Source organism: Myotis brandtii, unplaced genomic scaffold (assembly GCF_000412655.1).
Source record: "Myotis brandtii unplaced genomic scaffold, ASM41265v1 scaffold112, whole genome shotgun sequence".
In the NCBI taxonomy this organism is placed as follows: Eukaryota; Metazoa; Chordata; class Mammalia; order Chiroptera; family Vespertilionidae; genus Myotis; species Myotis brandtii.
The window spans coordinates 9,508,391-9,516,821 of record NW_005353838.1 but is presented as its reverse complement, the minus strand read 5'-3'; the positions used below and the strand labels follow the sequence as shown (position 1 = coordinate 9,516,821).

The following is an 8,431-nucleotide window of genomic DNA, read 5'->3' as shown; positions in this document are numbered from 1 at the left end:
AGTTTGCTTTCCTCCATTTCTTTCATTTGTGACATGTTTCTTTGTCTCCGCATTTTGGCTGCTTCCCTGTGTTGATAGAGTGGCTTTGTGTGGTAGGTGTCCTATAGGGCCCAGTGGCTCAGCCTCCCCAGTCACCTGAGGTGGACGCTCTTGGTGCACCCCTTTGTGGGCTTTGTGCACAGTCTTGTTATACTTAAGCCTTGATTGCTGTTGGTATCACTGGGAGGAATTGACCTCCAGGCCAATTGGCAGTGAGGACCAGTTGTGTCTACAATGGGAGAACTGCTCTGCTGGAAACACCCTTATGGGGCAGGACTTGCTTCAGTGGGGCTTTGGTGCTCACAGAGTCTGCCCCCTGAGTGTGTCTCTTATGGATCTGAAGAGCTGTAATCTGATGTGGTCCCACTCTGACCCCTGGGTATACTGGCTCTTGGATCTCTAAGGAGGTGCAAAGTCAGCCACTGCCTGAGGCCATCCAGCAGGAGCTACAGAGAGATCTTCCGATTGCTCCTCTTGGTTTAGGGTTTGGAGGTGCCCAGATGAGGCACCTCTGTGAAGCAATGCAGGCTGCTGAGGAGCCTTAGGCCTTCTTTTGGAAGCTCTGGGGTTCTTTGACCCAGCTGCAGTTTGTTAGGTTAGGTTGCAAAAGGCCAGGCCATTTTTATGCAAATGCCTCTGTGCACAGCTTGGGTGGGATTGTAAATTGGGTGGGGTGGGGTCTCAGGGAATCACGGGGCGGTGCAAACAGCAATGGTTGCCCGTCTTCCCTGCCCCAGATAGGCCCCTGGGTCTCTGTCCCGCAGCCCGTGCAGGAACAATGCATGCTGCAACCACCTCTGAGAGAAAGCTGCCCTCGCATTCCTGTCCCGATGCCAGACAGTCCAGTTTCTCCCCGTATGAGTCTGGGTCCCCAGAGTCTCGCCTGGAACTGGAGTTCAGAACAGTCGGGAGTTTGTATCTCCCTCCCGATTGAAAAAGACCACAGTGTACCCAGTTGCCGGCCCATTTTGCCCGCCTCCATACCTCTGCTCTTCCGCACCTCTGCACCTCCTACCAGTTTAGATGCACTTTTCTCTTTCCTTCTAGTTGTCGAACTTCCACTCAGCCAGCCTTCCCGTGGTTCTGGATGATAGTCATTTTGTCTTTTAGTTGTAGTTTTGATGTGGTTGTGCAAGGCAGCAAGTTCAGGGTTTTACCTATGCCACCATCTTGGTTCCTCTCCTATTCCGGATTCTTAATGCCTGGGCTTCTAGCAAAGCCAGATCTCACTTGTATTACTTCTAAGCTGTGTCTGGTTTGTTTTTTTAATGTATTTATTTTGTTTGCTAAAAGTAATTTATTCAAGTAGTTCTATTAAGTATTGCAATGCCAGTTATCCTGGCAATACCAAATATTTTGAAAACATTTACAGTCAAAGACATGTTTTGTTCTATTATCTCTCCCTTAGCTGTGGAAAAAGAAGACTTGCTACAAATAGCAGGTCTAGTGGGTCACAAAATAATTTACAACTTATGCTAAATCATGAACTTCTCATTGCTGTTTTCATGGTTTGTCATGCATAACATTTTTTGCAAGTCTGGCCTGAGATTTATGCAAGTTATTATTAGTCATTAGTATACATAGGCCCTATCAAGTCAATGATGTCTGCTCACTTGTTGGATATATTCTTTAAATTTACAAAGTTTCTGTATAGTCTATAACTGGCATAATATAGACTACATGAGTCTACATTCTTCTCAATATATTCCCAGAGTTATGACTTCCAAGAGCTTAGATTGGCTGCACTTACAATAACTTATTTCTCCAAATCCACTGGTGCTGCCACTGTTCTCCCAATCTCAGATAGAAATCTGAATGTTCTCTTTGAGTTGTCTCTTGTCCTGATACTTCTATTCCAACCATCACCAAGCTATACCAGAAAAGGAATCACCTTTTCCTCACTACCATAGCCTATCTCCTCTCTCCTAGTCAATTTAAAAGTGACAGTTCAAGATTTCACACACCAAGTTGCTAGCACACAGAGAGAATGAAAAAAGATCAGAGAGCTATCTCACAGTTTTCTCACAAATAACGGCAGAAAGATAATATGGCCACCTGATGTACCGTCAGAGCAATACAATGATTCTACTAGGCACCAGAGCAGAGTGCTCTGGCGATAAAACCAAGATGGAAAAGGAGAAAGGGCCTGGGATACTTTTAGGGCATCGAGTCAGTAGGCAGTTACTAGTGGGAAAGGTTTAAGGTTGTACAGAGAGAGGTGGCACCAGAACTGCAAAAAACAAGGTTCACTTCTTGTACAAACTTGCCTGGATCCAGCCTTGCAAGAGCTCATGGAAAGGTCATAAGGATTGGGCAAGGCCCTGAGGCACCAATGCTCTATTTTTTATCACCTCTCTTCTGTATTTATTGTACTTCACCTACAGTACTCTCCTAGTCTCACTGGCCTTGCCCCACATATTCCTCTTTGCCTAGAAGTCTATTTTAATGTAAAGAAATCCAAAAGTATCAAGTTTTTAAAAGAAAATGACTGTTTTGTACTAAGTCCCAAACCCTTCATGTCTGGTTAAATCCTGGGCTTATATCTTAACATTCAAATATGCAGAGGCAACCAAAGAGTACTTTAGGATTGGTCCCTGGAACTTAGGCCAGGCACAGCTGCCTCAACCTCATTTGTCAAAGGTATAAAGAATTGCTAGTTAGGCACCACTTCCTTTACCTGCCTTTGCATTTATCCATGAACACAAACCTTTTTATTGAATACCACTTGCTATAACTTAAAATTTGATAAGGTGACCTAATTTCAACTCCATGTAAGAGAGCACAGCTACCAGAACTCTTACATTCCAGAGCCAACCCCATTACGATCTACCTGTGCTATTATTATAGGCAGGTCAACTTCTTGGAGCCTTACTTCTTCATCTGAAAAATAGGAATACTAGCTGCTCCCCTTTTTCACATGGCAGCATTGAGTATCAAGCCATGTAGAAGATGAGAACATTCTTTTTGTAAGATGTCTATATTATGATACAAAAATAAGGTATTATAATAATTTTAGTAATTATAATTGTTAGTAGTAATAATAATTTTTATTATCAATAACAGTAGTAACTATGAGAAATAGTTTATTTTCACACAGTCTTGTGACATAATCCCCAAAGACTAATATACAAGTATCTTAGTGAACATTAATAGGTCCATCCATCTGGTACATTACTAAGTTCAGTAACAGGCAGAGACAGAGATAGGAGAAACGGTGGTAAAAAGAAAAGGAGAAGGGAGAGAGAGAAAAGATGAGGAGGAAGAAGGGAGACAGAGCAGATGGAGAGAAAGGGACAAAGGGAAGTGAGAGAAGTAGGGAGGATGAGAAGAGAAAGGCCACCTTCACTGCCTTCCTTTCACCTCCTGAAACTACCTTTATTAGAGTTACTAAGAGGCAGTCTTCAGAGGGATTTTTCCATAAGAAGTCATTGAAATCATTAACTGAACTGGATAATCATGTCTTGGATAGATCTGGCCTTCACACATGGCCCCTCAAGAAGGAGATGCAAAGAAGGCAATTTTAATGGCCAAAAAAATAAAATAAAATTTAAAAAATGAGCAAGGAAATAACCTTGCTCAGTGGTTAGCCACTATTTTGCATGAGATCCAACTTAGGGGTAAAATGTTTATAGCTTCATTTTTTTTTAATACTGTAAATGAAGTACCCTGGGGAAAATGTATATTTTTATTATATATATATTACCTATCTGTTAAACAGAAAAATGTCAATGAGCAAATTGACACAGCTTCTTAGGCATTAATTGCTAATTTCTGAGCATAGCTGAAAAGTAGCAAAGCAGATGTCATTTTTGGATTTTTTTATTTTGATTAGCATTTGGAGAACTGGTATGGTGAAGGTAGTTGGGGTTCAGAAGAGGGGATAAGGGGAAAAGAACAAATGCATCAAGTAGTTATTGAAATATTCAGATTTTCCGTATTTCCTCTCTATGGAAGAAAGTCAAAGTTTAACTTTTGTGGGATATCATAGATTTTTTTCTTGGTGGTGGTGGATGCAGAAAAACATCTTAAAACATACCCAGGCTGACTCATAAGGAACAATACCCAAGACCCATTTCTCTTTCTTCTCTTTTCCCCTCCTCCTCCTCCTCCTCCCTCAGTGTGCCTCCGTCATGCTGCCTCCCTATTGCCCCTGTCGCCACCATTTTGCCCCAGGCAGGGGATCGTGAGCCTGGAGGGGAACTAGAAGGCAGAGCAATCCAGTTCTCCTAGGTCCCTTGCCCCTGCTCCCTCTACCCCTAGTTCTTTCCTGGGGGTTAAAGGGTTAAACACTGGTCCTGCTCCCTGAGTTACTCTTCTTCTTCTCTCTCTCTCTCTCTCTCTCTCTCTCTCTCTCTCTCTCTCTCATACACACACTCACTCATACATCTTTAAGTTTTTTAGGCTTATTTTTAATTTATTTTTATTTCTCATGTACAAAAGCCTAGGATTGTACTCCTCCTCTGTATGTGTTATGGAAGAAGGTTTAGGTGCAATATTAAGGGAGTTGATTTAATAACCTTTTATGTGCCAAAAGAAGTAAAAAGTCTAACCCATGGGATGCTTTATGCTTTCTTATTGTCTTGAATTGTGTAGGTGGGGTTTTTTCCTTAAAATATATTTTTTCATATATATATGAAACACAATAGATTGGTGAGCATAGAAGCAAGGCTACACATTTGCAAAGAGCTAAGACACATGCCCCCAAATAAAAAGGGGACTGGGCTGGTTTCAGCTGAAAGAACAACAATCATTTAAGACAACAGTCTGCCCTTTCAGCTGAAAATGTGGGAAATGGAGTGGCACCAATGAGGGTCTTCCTTGACTGTCCCAAATATCTGTAGGATAATTAATGTGCCCTTCACCCTGCTTAATGGAAGCCACTGCTCTACTTCATTTAAATTCAAACAGTGGAAATAGGAGAAGAAGGAGATTTCATATATGTAATGTTTTTATTATAAAGTAATTCATGAGAAAAAATGGTTTAAATTAATGTACATTATAGAAAATTACAATGCACAAAAAAGGTAAGGAAGAAAATAAAAATAGTTTAGAATTTCACCACCTGGGGAGATGTGTGCTGATAATATTTTGTTTTTCTTCCTAGTATTTTTTGTTCTTTAACTCTAGACTGTCTTTGCTTAGTATACAAAGAAAACTGTCATTTGATGTTTGATGCTTTCAGCACTGCTAGGCAAGAAATTAATAAAAAATGCAAAAATAAAAGAGAAACAATAAGTGTACCCATCTGAGCTGTGGGAAGCTGTACCAGCCTCCAGAACCAAATATTCAAAGAAAGAAAGCAGTTGTGACAAATCAGCAGAGCGGAGGGGGAAGAACACATAAAACATTCCGTCCTAGTGCTGTTTTACTGGTCCCGCACTCCTTGACCTTAGGAAAATTATTTTCCTTTTTTTTCATCTGTAAAATAGGGGAGGGCAGTTTAGCAATTCCACAAACATTATAAGGTATTTTGCCCTGTGCTAGAGACCAGAGATGACAGGCAGGAGACTTCTAGTCTAATCTAGTGGGTTTTGCAACTTAGAAATAAAATGTAGGCAAACTTTCATAATATTCCTGAAGTTCCTCCTGAGATTAAAAAGAAGGTCATTGCCAAAACCGGTTTGGCTCAGTGGATAGAGCGTCGGCCTGCGGACTGAAAGGTCCCAGGTTCGATTCTGGTCGAGGGAATGTGCCTGGGTTGCGGGCACATCCCCAGTAGGAGATGTGCAGGAGGCGGCTGATTGATGTTTCTCTCTCATCGATGTTTCTAACTCTCTATCTCTCTCCCTTCCTCTCTGTAAAAAATTAATAAAATATATTTTAAAAAAATAAAAAGAAGGTCATTTGCAAATTCTTGGTTTAGTTGCCAAGAAACATGCCCCAAAATAAAAATGGGACTGAGCTGGTTTCAGCTGAAAGAACAACAGTCATTTAAGACAATGTCTGCCCTTTTGGCTGCCCTTATGGGAAATGGAGTGGCCCAAATGAGGGTCTTCCTTGAATGTCCCAAATATCCTCCCAAAGTTCCTCAGGTGCTGAAATGCAGAAATACAGTATCACCCAAAGTCAAGTGCATCTTTAAGATACCACCACACTGGGTGTAGAAGGGTGGCAATAGCTGCAGCAAGGGCAATGAGAAGGGTCACTGAAGTTCTTGGATTCTCGCAGCTGTTCAGGGATCTAACTGTCACCATGTTGAGCAAAAGGGCAAAGATCAAGACCACCATGAAGCCACGCATCCCCCACCCCCGCCACGTGCAACATCCAGTACGTTTGCCATGTTTGACCAGACACAGATTCAGGAGTTCAAAGAGGCCTTCAACATGATTGATCAGAACAGAGATGTTTCATTAACAAGGAAGATTTACATGGCATGCTTACCTCCCTGGAGAAGAATCCAACTGATGAGTATCTAGATGTCATAATGCATGAGGCTCCTGGTTTCATGATTTCACCATGTTTGTCTTGATGTTTGTTGAAAACTTAAATGGCACAGATCCAGAAGATGTCATCGGAAGTGCTTTTGCTTGCTTTGATGAGGAAGCAACTGGCACTACTCAGGAAGATTACCTGAGAGAGCAGCTGACAACAAAGGGAAATCGGTTTACAGTCGAGGAAGTGGATGAGCTGTACAGAGAAGCACCTATGGACAAAAGGAGAAATTTCAATTACATTGAGTTCATGCGCATTTTTAAACATGGAGCAAAAGACAAAGATGACTGAAAAGAACTCCATATTGTAGCCAGCCATTCCTTGTCACTCCTTTGGGTACTTCTGAGACTTTCTCTTAGAGCCTATACCATGCCCTGAGCTTTACAGCTTTTATCTTTCTCATAGTATTTATCCTCAGCCATTTGGGGTACATGCATCTTTATAATCAGACTGGAAGTTGACTTTTTGTCATTTTCAAAATTGGAAATAGGGTAATTTAACTTATCAGCCACTCCCAATGTAACTGCAATCTATACAGAGTTAAAACAGGATGGGGCAAAAGTAGGTTTCCAGTTGTGAGTACATTAAACACAGAGTTTATTCTTGTATTATTTATTAATTATTGTATTATTTTTCATATGAACAACTATAAACCTACTTTTGCCTCACCCTGTATATTTTTTCAGAGAAAGTTATTCACTGATTTTTTTCTGAACAATAATTAAACTTTATGATAAAAATTAAAAAACAAAACAAAACACAATACCACCCTAAACCAGTATTAGTCATTCTCATGCTGAGAGCAAATTTGTTGAGAGTCTTGGAGAATCCCACTTTCAAAGCAAATGGAAATCAGAGCTGAATATCCTGTCAATTCAATTATATATTCCCTAAATACCAAGGGCCAACCTGTCACAAAATTGGACAGTAAAAATCTATCCTTTCTATTCTAAAAATCTATCTATTCTAATCTCCCTCCTAATCCTTCTTTCCTCAACCAGTTTCACCTTGATCTAGGAATTGAGTGAGTTTAAAATTTCTCTTCCATTTCTTATGAAAAGCTATTGGAAAGTAGTAGAGGTAAATCATTTACAGCTTAGTGTGTTTCTCCCAAGAAAATGTGTAAAAAATTTGTAAATGTAATTGTTTAACAAAAGTTTTTCTTCCTGTTGAAGGAATTTTATATGTCAGTAAGTAGGTGGAGAAATGTATATTTAGAGGCAAGACAAAAGGACCTCTTCATATCCCTAAATTTATGCCAGATCTGAGGAGCATTTGTCCAAGAGTCTTTCAAATGCTGGAACAATATAGATTATGTCTCTACTATGTCTCTAATATGTCTCCAAATTTCACTAATTAGGACCTCTTCTCTCCTTCTCCCTCACTTGGAGCTACATTTGAACATAGTTGTAACAACTATCCGAAAGCCTACCTCATTATGACAAGCGCTAAAAGAAATGTAATATCAAAGAGCCATTTCAAGGGGCAGAGAGGAGATTGTTTGCTTATCTTGTGTTTTTGTAGTAAGAATTTAGGGAAGATGTCTCAATTTAAATGAATTATAAATTGAATTAGTAATTGATATATTTACAAAGAAATTATTCTTTCAGATCACTGTTGTCCAACAGAATTTCCGTAATAATGGAAATGATCTATAACTGCAGTCTAATGGGTTGTCGCCAGCTCATGTGGTTATTGAGCACTCAAAAATGGCACTTGAAATTCACAAACTAAATTTTTAATTTTTATTTAATTTTAATTCATTTAAATTTATATAGCCACATGTGGCTAATGGATACTGCATTAACACAGTTCCAGATGATTCTTTATGCTCTTCTGACCCTGACAAGGAAACTTTATCCAAGTAGGGTGAATATGTCTTTAGAATTTCAGGTCTATTATAATTACACTAGAGGCCCGGTGCACAAAAATTTGTGCACTCGGGGGGGGAAGGGGGGGG

The 8,431-nt window shown here is 40.0% G+C and overlaps 1 long non-coding RNA gene and 1 pseudogene across 1 annotated transcript in view; both read left to right on the top strand.

The window, feature by feature from the left end:
• The window catches only part of LOC102246372, a 95,342-nt gene that overhangs the window by 28,464 nt on the left and 58,447 nt on the right, over positions 1-8,431 (top strand). The gene's annotated exons all lie outside the window — the stretch shown is intronic.
• On the top strand, positions 6,121-6,762 carry LOC102245459 (annotated as a pseudogene).